At 39.6% G+C, this 15,335-nt stretch overlaps 1 long non-coding RNA gene across 2 annotated transcripts in view; it reads left to right on the top strand.

Annotated features, from left to right (window-relative positions):
* Positions 1 to 15,335, top strand: part of LOC131840223 (uncharacterized) — a 200,362-nt gene that overhangs the window by 76,374 nt on the left and 108,653 nt on the right. For both annotated transcript variants that reach the window (XR_009357280.1, XR_009357279.1), the window contains one exon: positions 33 to 90. This is a non-coding gene — a long non-coding RNA (uncharacterized LOC131840223). The remainder of the gene's footprint in view (positions 1 to 32; positions 91 to 15,335) is intronic.

Genomic DNA, 15,335 nt, shown 5'->3' with positions numbered 1-15,335 from the left:
CAAGGGTCATGTTTTAACTTTTCCACCTCCAGACCCCAAGCTGATTCTCAGACGATGCCACTGCCATTCATAATTCAAGCTTTCAGCAAGGTAAGCCCCTTTGGCTCGTAACAGAATTCATCTGGCTGATAACGGGCTGATAACTGGATCTTACCCATCTCCCCCCATCCCCACTCCAAGCCATCACAATGCCAGGCTCCTGCCAATTGAATTAGGTGCTAGTGGTATAGACAGACCATCAAAGTCCCAGGAGTTCAGAAGCAAAAGACTTAATTGTCTTTGGAAAAGAGACAAAACCAGATCTAGCCCCGTTGTTTGCCAGAAATAAATGGGGCACAGTCTCCGTGGGTGCAGAGCTTGATGCATTATGTTCTGTGCATCTTATTAGTAATCTTCTTTTTGGGCATTTTGGATGTCTGCATTTATGGCCATCAGGTCTGTCACCTCTATTCACACAGACCATGGGGAGGACAGCTGATGCTTTATTTCTTCCTGGCAGTTAGAAAATATCTTGAGCCAGCAGGGACAGAGAACATGGTCTCTCGCCTTCCAGCCTCAGACCCATGGCTTGGGGTGCATCAAGGCACACCACAGAAGCAGTCTTGGCCAGGCACACCACTTGAGGTCAGCTGGGGAAGCCCCTACTGGGCTAGAAAGGGCAGGTCATGAGGCTGAAATCTGGCTCAGAGGGAAGGCAGAGCCTTGGACGGCTCTGCCATGAAGGGACTGTGTGTGCTCTCAGTAGGGCGAGAGTCCTGCCCTGCGGTTTGGTGAGTCGAGGTGTTGTGCACCTAAGGCTCTCCCACTAAGCTGCCTCCCAGCAAATGCAAAACCACACTGTGACACGCACACCCTGGCAGAAGGAAATTAATTAAGACCCTGTGCTGACATTCCCTTCTGAGCTCACGCCACCCTCCAGCTAGGGCCACACATCACTCTGTGAGAGAGCAGACACAGCTGTGGGAGCTGTCTAGACCTGCTGTGATTAAGAAGGACTCTCTGCTGCCTTAATGTCGAGTGTGTTTTCTTATGTCAGTATTGTCTCCTAGTTTTAGCATGACTGAATTGTCAAAGGTTTTTTTGGTGTTTTGGGGGGGTTTGGGGTTTTTTTTGTTTTGTTGGTTTTTTTTTTTTTTTTTGGCCTTGCCTGTGAAGTGACACAAGTCTTTTCCTTTCCTGGTTTCCATTATATTCCATTGTGTGGCCATGCACAGAGTCAACATTTTTTAATTTTTTAAGTTTGTGTGTTTTCCATCTAATGCCATGCAATAACTATAGTGCATAAACATGTGTCCCGGCACTTTGGAAAACATTTTTAAAATTAAAGTGCTTTATGTCAATCACAGGCATGCAGTACTAGAGTGTGTATGTAGCTGATCATGTGGATTATGTATTCAGTGCAAAACATTTCTATATTGTGCCTGTTCCATAGCCACTTTTCAAAGTAAAACATCTCTGTCATTAAAATAGCATTTGTATTTTGTCAAGACACTAAAGGCAATTGGAAGCCAGTGTTGATTGATCACTTGCCAATTTTCAATTTTTAAATCAAAGCTGCTTTAGGCTTAGTAGGTGTGAGCTTCCCAAACATCCATCGTCATTCTATTTGCATTTTACATGCATTCAAAATAACCCCTTTCTCCTTTAAAAAAAAAAAAAAAAAAAAGATTGAAGAAGCATTTGCTCTCAAGTTGAAAAACACTACACCTCAGGACAATCTGTTGTAGCTGAATGATTCGCCCCTCAATATCATGGTTCTTAATGAAAATTGTGAGGAATTTTCTTCTTGGAAAGCCTCAAGGTAATTGGGTGGAGAGGGCACAGGGCAGCAATAAGAACACCCATCCCAAAAGCCAACAACATGTACCTGTTCTCCAGTCCTCAAAATTTGTTCCTTAATTATTTTAGATATTCTCTCTTTATTAATTGCTTTGGATGCTCTCCCTTCCCTTAAAATAAGAGAAAAAGTCACTTCCACACAAAATACACAATGTTGCTGAAGGACAGGACCAAACCGGGGCTAAGCCGCTTAGGACCGAAAAGCTCCGGGGCACCTGGGTGGCTCAGTCATTAAGCATCTGCCTTCAGCTTCAGCCTTAGGTGGTGATCCCAATGTCCTGGGATCGAGCCCCGCATTGGGTTCCCTGCTCAGTGGGGAGCCTGCTTTTCCCTCTGCCTCTCACCCCGCTTGAATTCCCTCTCTCGCTGTGGCTCTCGATGTCAAATAAATAAATAAATCATTTTTAAAAGGCTGAAAATCTCCAACCTTATAATTCTTTGCCATTATCAGTATTTTTAAAATTTGCAAGGATGAACACCAATTAATTGGCCAAGATTGTAGCTATTTAATTAAAGCTTGATAAGTTATAGAATTTGTGGGGATGGCAAATAAGTGCTGCTTAGGTTGTATTGTCAAAGGCATGCATCTTGATAAGTACTTCATTTGCCCAAGCTGCATTTTATTTTCATTTTCATGTCATTTTATTTATCACATACAGTTGTTTAGATGAGTCCTTGAGTAACTGTAAAACCATGAAGAACTCTGTTCACGACACATCTTATACCTAAAGTCCATTGTAATGAATAGAGAGATTCAAAGATGAATGTACTGATCTCATTTTCAAAGACTTACTGTCTAGTAGGGGAATGGTGAACAAAAAAATGCCATACAATATAAATGGAAAAATCTCATTTTTGTCTTTATAAGAATAAATAGTCCAGAGGAGGGGGTAACTGGGGTTTTTGTTTTGTTTTGTTTTGTTTTTGTTATTTTCCTAGAGAAGTCAATGAAAAGATAAACTGATCTTAAAATGTAAATAGTAGAATGTTAAGGACACAAGAGGAAAATGATTTGTATACTGGGAGTAATATTTACAAGAACATGGGAGAGTGAAACCAGAGAGACAGAAAGAGAGAGAGAGTACAGTAAGCAGTTCAGTGTTACCAGAACACAAGTGCAAAGGTGTGGGGGATGAGGCTGACTGTGCTGTCAGGGCCACATCATGGAAAGCCTTTTATGCGGCGCCTAGAAACTTGGCTTCTATTCTGAAGGCTTTAGTGAACCATAGGTGAGGTTTAGGCTCTAGGAAAGATTACTCCAGTGGCATTTTGGAGGTTGGATTATGAATTTGAAGGGAGAGAGACAAGGATCGATAAGGCTATTTGGGAGGCCATTCTAGAGTCCAAACAAAAGAAGATGTGGGGCTTAACTACAGCAATGGAGACAGAGAGGAGAAAATAGATATGACAACTATTAGAAGGAGGTGGGGCTTGATAGATTGAATTTGGAGAGTCAGAGAGGGAAATGATCTATGATGTCTTCTGATCCTTAGCGAAGAAGCCCAATGCAGCATTTAAGGAAGGGCGGTATGCACAATGCAGGTACTAAAGGTGGTCTTAAAATTGTTTTCAATTACTCTTCGCTAGAAATGAGAATTTATTTGACTAATATTCAGATTCTGCCTGCCTGTTCTATTTTATTCCAGATATAGGGAAATGGCAATACAATTATTCTTGGAAAATAATGTGTATATCTAGCTATGCATTATGTTGTATTTTGCATGATTACATCATTCATTCCTCATAACCACCTATAGTTTGAAATCCCTAATACTCCAATTTTCATATAAAGAAACAGAAGCAGAGAGGTTAAGTGACTTGCCCAAGATTACATAGCTAGTAAATGTGTAGACGTTCTTTAATCCCAAGAACTGACAGCTTATCTGAGTGGCCTTAGCTGCTTTCCATGTCTGGTTCATTTGGGTTTACTGATAACCAGGTTTTCCCGTATACAAAACCAAAATGCAACCATTTTGGTCATTATTATCAGTCACGCTTGTCATTTTATAACCTCAAGGTTTAAATCCATAGTCATGTGATTCTGGGTTCTAGAACCCAGAAAAACCATAAAGCAATGATACTGAACTTGCCAGGTCTGGTGACTTTACACTAAGATCCAGCTAAACTGCGTGAACTGTCAAGGCTAAAACTAGGACTTCTATCTTAGCCTAACACCTGCCTCTCTCTCTGTTGAAATATATTATAATTAGCTGCTCTTCCTGGGAGAGACTATAAAACTGAATGCAATTAAACAAAAAGAGAGACAGCAGATTTTATAGCAAAAAAAAAAAAAAAAAAAAAAGTAATTTGGAAAGCCAACTAGATGGATGCATATTCAAAGGTAGCAATTTCAGAGGCAAGGCAGACCTCCCTGATTTTGCAGTAACGTACTGTGTACCAAATGGCAGCTAGCACAGCCTTTTGGCATGTTTGGGACCCTAGCCTTGTCCACTGGTGCTCACAAAATGGTTCTGGTTAAATTAGGACTTTTACAGAGCAGCCATTCTCTGGTCATGGTGTTATGTGAGTCAAGGACAACAATAAGCAGGAGGGTATGTGCCATACGGTCCATGATCCTTACAAGCCGAAGTGTCCGATGGAGGCCAGGTATGCGTCGTAGAGGCTTGTAGAGGCTGTGTGCAGTGTGGGACCAGTTGCTTCCTTTCTCTCGGTCAGTTCCTCCAGCTGTGGAAGGACAATGCTGATGCCTGCCTTGCTCCCCTCAGGGCAGGATGGTGAGATTCAGAAAGGGCTACAGACAATTGTCTGTTTTATTCAGGTTTAGCTAATGAAAAGCCGATAGTACAAGTCTTTGTAGAAATGAGTTCATAAGCAGCTGCTGAAGAAATACTAATCCCTGAGCAAAATTCTAGGGAAAGACCTAATTAGTGCAATGACTCGTCGCTTTCCTAAAACTGGACTAGAGGAACTGCCATTGACCAAAAGGTAGACCACGAAATAACCCATGGCCCGGTCATTAAAATCTAAGTGCCTCAGAGAAGATCAAAACTTAATTTGAGGAAAAAAAAAAAAACAAAACCTGAGTCAAGGCAGAGATGTAGCTCAAGATTGTAGCTGGGCAAAAGCAGACCTGGGGAGAAGAAACGGGAAGAAAATTAAAGCTAAATGTTAGCTTCATGCTAGAACATACCAGCCTGGAGATACTTGGGTTTTATTGAGCAGCGCAAGGCTGCTTTAATTGAGCACTATTTATTTTGAAAGGTTTTCTACACCAGTGCTCTTTCCAACATTGCTTGTGTGTTTTTGGCTGTACCTAGCGGCCCACTGTGGGCTGACGGATGTCCAGGTGTGGAAAAGGATGTTCGCCATTTGTTTGCACTGTGGATTTATTTCTTTGCACTTTCTTTGCCCCTCCTAATTAAAATAGTAAACATTATTGTACTCGAAGCTTAAATAGTCCCCTGGACATGAGAGTGTTATGAATTAATAATTAGAAATATAACTTCTTTAATATGCCTCTTCCTCATAGCAAATATTTCAAATGCAAAGCCAATTTGCAATAAGAATCAGAGAGATGGGAAAGGCACCCTGTAATCAACATGAAACCTAACAAACTCTCTCAAAAAAGCACTATAATAAGCAGGAAAACAAACGAATTTTGAAAATTATCTTCCTGAAGCATTCTGAATCCCCGGTGAACTATTTTTCCAGGTTAAAAAAAGCCAAGCTATTCAAGGTGTTCTGATCTAGGTTACTGAGTAGCCCTCTGTAGCAGGCCTGCTCCTGGATGTCATGCCCCCCGTTAATGAAATCTGGACGTGCACTCGTAAACGGACCTGCTGAATGGTAGATGTCAACCATTGCGTGATGGGCAATCATCAATCATCTATTGTCAGTTATTTCTGTCCCAGTGAGTAAGCCTTTATTTAAAGCATAAAGTAAGAATGTTGCCAGACCACAGGAACAAGCCCTGAGCTGTTTGCAGGTGCTGCTATTCACAGCTGCCAATTAAACCCCTGACATTTCCATATTGGCCATGAGGCATAGCATATGCTTCTGACATACCAATTCTTTAAAACAAAATGATCCATCTCAGATTATCAATACATGTATTTTATTCTTTTCCCATGCTTGCAACATTGGGCTTTTAACAGTAGCTCATCTTAGAAGTAGAGGAAGGAGAAACAGAAAAACTCTTACAAATTGAAGTATTAAGATGTATGCATAGCATTTTCTTGTAACTGGGAAGTGGCCGGCATTTTAGATGTGGAACATTTTCCCTGATGCCCAAAACTACAAGGCAGCGTATCCTTTAGAGATTTTAACTTTTGATCATCTTTTCCCTACCTTTCTTTCTGAAAATTTTTCTTTCTTTTGGATAACTAGATACTACTGTCTCATCTCATGTAATTCACCACTGTTAGAACTAGATGTTAAAATTTTGATCATGGACTACATTCCATTCTTTTCATCGGGATTCAAACATAAGTGGGCCTTGTGTTGGAAGAACTTCATGAAATTAGCCAGAGACTTTTAAAAAATATTTTTTATTATTATTATTTTAATTAGAAAGAGAGAGAGAGAATGAGGAGGGGCAAAGGGAGAGGGAGAGAATCTCAAGCAGACCCAGTGCTGAGCTTGGAGCCTGCTGTGCAGCTCCATCTCACGACCCTGAGATCATGACCTCAGCTGAAACCAAGAGTCAGATGCTTCATCAACTGAGCCACCCAGGCACCCCACTAGAGACTTTCTTAATTTAGTCTAGAATGTAAGTCCTTGAAAGGATATACTTCTACACAGAGTGTAAATGATGCATATTTCTAGTATATGAAATAGGAAGGATAAAAGCATCCCAGCATTCTTGGGGGATTATAGATATTGTAGATCTGTTCATCTATAAATACCGTAAATAGGAAAAAAGAGAGGGGGATCCACATATACCTTTTGTGAATATTTCACCATTTTTAACTGATTTACCTATTTTTCTAGCTTTGGGTAAAAAATGAATTATGGTGACAATCATAGAAATTTTAACTAAATTATTCTGATTGGTCTTTAGAAAATGAAGATATGTTTTATGTCATTTCAATGAAGAACTAATTCAATGTAATCTGTGATTGAAACTGTCTTTGTTTTTCTAGGTTCAGGAACAGAATTTTTGATATGAGACTGTCTCTCCCCCTTTCTTCCATCTCCCATTCATCTGGCAGAGCTAAATACTTACTTCCACATTCTTTGGAATCCCTGATTCCCACTGATTTCAGAGACATCTGTTGGGGAAAGCAAATTTGACAAAGCCAGGGTCTCTCTGTCTTTTTTTTTTTTTTTCTTTAAAGATTTTATTTTTTATTTATTTGACAGAGAGAGATCACAAGTAGGCAGAGAGGCAGGCAGAGAGAGAGGGGGAAGCAGGCTCCCTGCTGAGCAGAGAGCCCGATGCGGAACTCGATCCCAGGGCCCTGAGATCATGACCCGAGCCGAAGGCAGCGGCCTAACCCACTGAGCCACCCAGGCGCCCCAGGATCTCTCTGTCTTGTTTTGTTTTTTCCTGGTGGGAATTTTACATTATTTTCTTACTTCTCAGAAGGGAAAATTTGCCATCCTCTTTGACAGAAGCTCAGCCAATTTCCATTTTAAAAAGGAGAGAAAATTTGTTACTGCCATCTATGTAATGAAGGGCTACTAAAAGAGCTATCTTCTAATAAAAAGATACTTTTACTCTGTAAATTAATTCTATAATAAGAGCTGCCCTATGAACATACTGATGGTAAAAATCTTAACAAGTGGATATGTTAACAATATATCAAGAATACATATGTGTTTGAGGGATGCCTGGGTGGCTCAGTTGGTTGGACAACTGCTTTCGACTCAGGTCATGATCCCGGAGACCAGGGATCGAGTCCCGCATCGGGCTCCCAGATCCACAGGGAGTCTGCTTCTCCCTCTGACCTTCTCCTCGCTCATGCTCTCTCTCACCTCCTCTCTCTCAAATAAATAAATAAAATATTTTAAAAAATGAGTACATATGTGTTTGAAATGAAGAAAAGAAAATTTGATGGTTTATAGCATCCTTGAGCCCTTCAGCCATGTGAACACTTATCCCCAGTCAGAGCTGAGGAGGCTGTGCCGGGGCATCAGCTTTGGGCTGCTCGATTGGGAATATGTCCACCCACAAACTTGAGATAGGAGTGGAAAGAAAGGGCTGGACTTGCCTTGGTTGCGCAGTCTCTAACTGGCACCAGTTGGTATCTCCACTGATACCAGGTCTTCCTGGTGCCTCTGGTTGTAGTTATAATAATAGTAGTGTTGATGGCTGTGATAATGCTAATAATTACAGTCGTGGCAGCTCCCATTACAGGAGACAGCTTCATATGGTAGTTGAGAGCACGGATTCTATAGCTCGTCTGACTGGGTTTTCATCTTGGCTCTAGCCCTGTGACCCTTGGTCCAATTATTTAAACCCTTTGTGCTTCAGCTGTTTTCTGTAAAATGACGATAGTAATAGAAACCCCCGCATTGGTACATGGAATGCTTAGAGCAGTACCTGTGTGTACTACAGGAAGTACCACTAGAGCATTAATAAGTCATCTTAGAGCATAGACAATGCCGTTTTCCCCATTTTTCAGGAGCGCAAACTGAGGCTATATGAAGCGATCAGCCAGCATTTAACCAGGTTTTAAGTTGGGTTGGTGTGATTTCAGGACCAATGTTCTTTCCTTCTATCTTCCAGGCTTCCTATGGTAGGTGTCATTTCACAACTATACACCACTGATCAGCAGAGAGGAGGAAGGGGTTAAAGAAAAGAGAGACAGTGTCGGAAACTTAAAAAATGCAAGAACTCCAGAGTGTCAGGGTAGCAGAAATCATCTAAGGACAGGGGAAGGTAAACACTTTCCCAGAGTCGGAGGGTCAGGTAGTCACCACACATACTCCTCCTGAAAGAGTGAACTCATTCATTCATTCAACAGATAAGTATGTCCCTTATCTTTCTGCACAAGGGAAAGCAGCCTCATGTGTGGCTACTTAAGAAGTAAGAGGATGTGTTTTATGTAGTGTTGTCAAAGAAAGAGACCCACGATAACCTTAGGAAAAGATATTAATGAGATGATGCCAGTGTTTTTCTGGCAATTGAATCTAATTTGATAAATTCTGGGGCTCTCTCCTCTCCTCTGCTTCAGTGTCTCGAGGTAGAGCAAGCTGGCCACAGGACAAGCAATGGCTGGCTGTCCCAGGGCTGGGTCTCATCAGCACATTCGTGTCTCTTGTGGTTGTCTTTATCCGGCCTAACTGGTATTGTTTTTGGCACTCTTCACATTATGATGTTATGTTTCAAATGTTTCCAAAACTGAAACACACAAGGTCTTTCATTTCCTTTCTGCCTACTAAGATTATTTCAGCTCCACACATGCAAAGCAGAGTATTATGCAAGAAATTAATCATATCAGAGCAAAGTAGCTACTGAAAAATTGCCAAACACCATAAACATTGGTCAAAATGGAGTCCGACCATTTGCACATAGAATAATTGAAGCTATGGATTCACTTGGGGTAACTAAGCAACTTTTCATTATGAATTATAAAGCTTTTCAAACATAAAATGATATCTGAGAGGAGTGCATTACCTAAAAGGTTTCGATAAGCAATGAAAGGAGCTTTAAAATATGCAGCAGGGATCAATCATCCAGCTGTATAGCGTTACTTATACTTTGTGGCGTCACCTACATTCCTTGATAAACAATGTCCCATAACCTCTGAGCATTCCCATTATTTTCGTCAGCACCCAGACATAAGAAGTGACAAAAATGTCAGATGATGTTTTATTTACTAATATAAAACAAGTTCTCGTGGAAGTAGACATTCTATGACAATGGAGGTTTATGAAACACATTTCCCAGCACCAAAAATGATTCACGTTGTCCAAGAAAGATAAAAAGCCTGCTGTTAGTGATGAATTTTAATTGGAATGTTACTCATCATGGGCATGAATTCCTTTCATTTGGGAGATGACATGTCCTGCTTCTATGGCTGAAGGACAGTTGAGTCTCCCTGAAAAAGAAAAGTGGGTAGCTGAAACACACCATTCGACATCCAAAAGGTAGAGATGCCTTTAAGTTATCCTGGTGTCACCTGCCAAAACTAGTATTCTGATGTCTCTTTCCAGTTGTCATTTTGCAGGAGACATTTTCATCAGTTACATGTGAAATTAAATGCAGCAGTCGGACTCAGATGCAATGTATTTCTGTCTTCTTCTACCCTGTTTATGAAAAAAATCAAATGTAATGGGAGCATAAATTGGGAAAATCACTTAATGATAGTGAAGAGTTCTGGAGTTGAAATTGGTCTAGAATTCTACCCAAGATGCAGCAGGAGGGAGATTAAGCAGCACAGAAGTCACTGACAATTGTAGATTCTTTTCAGTTTGACAGAAGAGAGTCTGGAATGTGGCCCATCAACACTGACTGATGCTAGGTAGTAGAGAAAGGGAGCTGGTAAAAGTCAGAAAAAGTGGAGTTAAAGAGGGTGAGGTGCATGGAGACTGGAAAGGTAAAAATGTAGGGGGAAGGGTAGGTGGAAAGGCTAGGTATATGAAGTTTCAGGACCTCATGTCCTTTGCCAAAAGAAAATCATTTACCGGGGCGCCTGGGTGGCTCAGTGGGTTAAGCCGCTGCCTTCGGCTCGGGTCATGGTCTCAGGGTCCTGGGGTCGAGTCCCACATCAGGCTCTCTGCTCAGCAGGGAGCCTGCTTCCCCCTCTCTCTCTGCCTGCCTCTCTGCCTACTTGTGATCTCTGTCTGTCAAATAAATAAATAAAATCTTTAAAAAAAAAAAAAAGGAAAATCATTTACCAACCTTTATGTGATTGAGGAAATACCATGGTTTAGAAAGGTTTAAACTAATCTAATGGACTTCAGTTCCATGATTTTGGGGGGAAGCTATCTCTGCTGACCAACAAGGTGGCTGCAGCCAGCCCCTTTGGAACTCCATATGAAAACATCAATTTGCATCATGGAACCGTGGCCAGCCTGCTTTGGGGAGGTGATACAAAGCAGTCAATGCTCTATAGATATACAAATTGATTACTTCAATTACCAAAATCAATTTTCCAGAATAGAGTGGAATATATGGAAATGTATCTCAAAAGATCATTTAAAATTAGTCCAAATGGCCAACTCAAGGCCCTGCATTCAGAAGAGCACATGTAACTCTCCCTCTCTTGTATCTTTGCCTACATAAGGTCTGAGGCTCAAAGCACCCAACTGGAACCTGGTAAAACAACAACCAAATTGCATTGCTCCCGCTGCTCTCACGAATCTCTTAATAAGCTCACCTGATACAGTTCTTAGTATAGAATCAGGGTTTGCTCCTATAAATAAAAGGGTCACATCTATTCATGGTTTGTTAGTTGCTTCCCCCCTACTCTCCCTGCCCCCAGTCAAATAGATATTTAAACTGTGGCTTTCCCTTTGAATTTGTGGCTTTCCTTTTGAATTGTGGCCTGCCGTGTATGTTTTTGGATATGTTGGATATGTTTTGGATATGTTGTATGTATTACATGAACACATTGACTGTTCTCTGTTCAGATATGATATCCTTTGCATGCAGCACAATTACCCACACATCTCTTATGCAAATACACAAAAGTGCATAAGGATGTTTGCTCTCTTAAAATCCTTTCAGATTGCTTAGATGATTTTCTTTACATGTTTTCAACTTACCTAACGGCAAATCTCACTTCATTCTTCACTAGTCTAATTAATTTGACAGGACTGGAAACTTGTTCTTCCTGTTCACACTTACTATTCATCTCTTCAGAATGCCCTGTAGGGAGGGTGAAGCACAATAAAGCAGTATTTACCAAATGCCATCGTGCTAAATGCTCTTTTAGGCTCTTTTAGGCTGACTCGGCACATCGGTGGCATCGAGAAGATCTGACTTTAGGGCAGCCTGACAAAAATGACATTTTCTAGAACATCATTTATCTAAACAGGTCTTGAAGAAGTAAACAATGTCCATTTTTCCCTGAAGTTCTGCAGTGGGCTCTGGAGACAACAATTTATCCCTACTGTATCTGAAATCTCTGCTAAAGAAATGACAGAGGTATCACATTTTGTAAGATAAGCCTTCAGTCTGCGATGGCAAATGTGGAGATAATTTCAAGTTTTTTAAGAACTGCAAACATAACCTGAAACACCAGATATTTTGTGAAGGGGGAGGGGTTTGAAATGCAGACTTGATAAATGCAACCAGGGAGAAGGGCTTTTCCTTTTTGGTTAACTTTGAAAATCTCCTCAGAGAGCAAACTTTGATAGGGGGCAAAGATTCTTACAAGGTTGGTACAGGTGGGTAATTAAAAAAATAAGAGTGAATTTATCTGCATACATTATTTAAATACCTAAAGCATTTCTCTGCTTTAATGATAAATTACGATCAGTAAAATCTGTTGGCTGCCTTCAAGCTAACTAATGGATCACTAATCAGCAACAGTCGAATCATCCTAACTAAGGTGGAATAAATATCTTCACGGAAGCTGCAGCTAATTTTTCAGTCTAAACTTTACATATGCATGTCTATATTCTTGTACTTCATCTGTGTGTATGAATGTGTGCATACATGTATTCGTATGCACATGTTAAAACCCTATTCTTTCATACGTTCTTGTTCACCCACCACTGCTCTCTTCTTTTTTGTATGTTGTATAAGAAAGATTGTTCCTGCAACTAATTAATCCTTAAAGAGATTGGCTGATACATCTCATTGTTAGCAATACATTTTTAATTGTTCATTTTACTCAAGCACCATTTGAACACAAGTCAATTTGCAATTTCATTAGAGAACAGAAAAGGCCTGGGGTCTATTCCTGGTTTAAAAAAAATAAAAAATAAAAAGCAGGCAGAATTTCATAAAGAATGTTAATCCTCTAATTAATCAAGCAAGAATTTATGTGTCCTGCTACTTGACCATAAGTCTTCTTGCCAAGAAATGTACTTTGTCATACCTACACCTCCAGAGAAACCTCTTTTACTAGCACTGTGGCCAAATACCCTGGCAACTAATGATGAGCTTTGAAGCAACATTCACAGACCATTTGCTTTGATGACATTTGGAGGCTTTTCTCCCTCATTCCCATTCTATTGTAAGTAGAGTACATATGCCATACAGCCTTTGAAAACTAATCAATACAGTAAGGTTTGTCAGGTTGCGGCTGACTAGTATTACGTCTTTAAAACTCTTTTCTTAGCTGACTTGTTGTACACATTTTTAAGCTAAACCTTATGAAGGGGGTTGGGTAGATTATCCTTACTATACTCACAGGCACACTAGTGTGCCATGGCTCTTTCTTCCATATTTTAACATCAAAAGCTCATAATCTGTGTAAGTTAACCTTCCATAAAACTAAAATTATATGGTCATCATACATAATCTGATGATTGATTACAGCTGTCAAAAAGGTCACAAATTGTAAATGTTTACTACAGTTGCACCATGAAAATTATTACATACTTTTAAAAAATCCATCTAGAGAAAATAGACAGCTTACATTCATAGGTTACAGAACTGAACCATATATGTTTTCTTTGTGACTTTTAGCTCTCTTAAAATCAATGTTAAAACCCTTAGGTCTGATTTTTCATTTCAATGTCTTTGTGTAATGTGCCTCAACCATACCTCATCTAATTTAATAAGATGCAAGCTAAGGAAGTACTTAAGTTACTTATCAAGGGTTTCAGATGACACATTATTATTGTATTCAAAAGTCAATATTTGCTAATCATGTTAGTACAGGAACTGTTCTAGGCCTACAATTCTTAAATTGCAGAGATATTTAAGATTAATTAAACCTATCTCCCTTGGTCCTCTCTCTTCACCTCTGTGGAAAGAGTAAATCAATGACATCCTACGCAAGCCCAGGGAGCCAGAGCTTCAAGTCTGAAAGCCACTAACATCTTGAAGCCTCTGTTTGCATCAGTGCCCTAGAGTTGAGCTTTGCCATTTCTCCACGGTTTAAGGAATATTTGTATGTTTTGAGAGCAAAGTTCACCGATTCGCTTGACGTAATTAAAGAGGTATACCCATTCCTGAGCATGTAACATGGACTCCAATATTTATTTAAGTCAGGACAGTGCTGAAATAATATATTGTCTGACTTCTTCTTTCTTTTTATTTGAAAACTTGTGGCTAAATTTGCAGCAAATGAAGTTGAAAGGGCACTTGCCCTTTTTCAAGCCTGGCTTAATGAGAACATGCAATGAGAACTGGGCCCACATCACTGAAGGGGCTACACTCAAATGACATGGTTCCAGTGAACCCCTGACCTCTCGCTTATACCCATGAACAGAGACAGCCAATTGTTCAAAGGTCAAGGCTCCTTTACTTTTAGGCAGTAAACCCATTTCTAATCTAATGTTACGTACAGAGCCCAGGACTTGGCTGAGATTAAGTGATAAATAAAACTTTGAAGTCTTATTAACGTGTATTGACTAGGAGAAAACTGGAAAACGTAGTACTGCAGTGATGACTTACAGTAGCTGCTAGTTCCATTTCCTTGGGCAGAGACTAGTGCATTAACCCAATATGCCACCCAGCATATATTTACAGGTAGTTAGTGAACACAGTAATGCTATGCAAACTGAATATCTGGAACATGAATCAATAGAGACCAGCTAATTAGGTTATAAATGCATTGATTTTATTTTTAATATGTCCTCAAATAGAGTCTGTGAGTAAGCACTCTGAAATGGGGCTCTTAAAATGAGAGAAGCGACAATCAGATTATTCTCTGCCACCCTCCAATCAATCCAGAAGAGGTAGGTAAAATACTCTGATGCATATTCTATATAATCAGAATGACACATCCTATTAATATTCCAATTACTGTTGAACTATTAGCAATGCCTGAGTCTGGTGTCTTAGAACCTCATAGCAGTAATCCGGGAACTTTGTGTCTTTTGTATTCATTCAGTTTAAAATGAGACAATTTTCCCTTTAAAGTACTTTTATTAAACATTATTTTATGCATGGATTTAACATCCTAATTGATTTAGGTGGACTCTCAGAATGAGTTTCTAACTCCTTTTGTTCTTTTCTTCACTGAAAGAGGTCAGCAGCTGTGATCTTATTTATAAATTTAAATGCCAAATTTCAGCACAGTGAGTTACTATTAAAATAATACTTATCCATGTTCATAAAAAATCTCTCTTCACACTGTAAAAACCAAGAATCCAATAATTTAATAAACTAGTCTAGAGTAAGAATGGGCCAGAATTGTCAATCTCATCTTAGAACACATAAAAATCATGAAATCATAGACATGAAAGTGACTTTGGAAAAGATACCGAGATGTTTCCAGTCTTCTAAATACCATCTCAATCTAAAATTTGCTTCTTTTTTTGAAACTCATTTAGGAATCTATTCAGTACCGTAGATAAACTATAGTTCTGTAAGCTAACGTCAAACTTGTCATCATTTCGTTAACACTTTATGATGTTAACTTTATCTTAATTAACTTTGATTAAATAAATTTGTGTGATGATATAGT

This window comes from Mustela lutreola, chromosome 9, assembly GCF_030435805.1.
Source record: "Mustela lutreola isolate mMusLut2 chromosome 9, mMusLut2.pri, whole genome shotgun sequence".
NCBI lineage: Eukaryota > Metazoa > Chordata > Mammalia > Carnivora > Mustelidae > Mustela > Mustela lutreola.
Note: the sequence above shows the minus strand (reverse complement) of the source record. Positions and strands in the feature narration are given on the sequence as shown.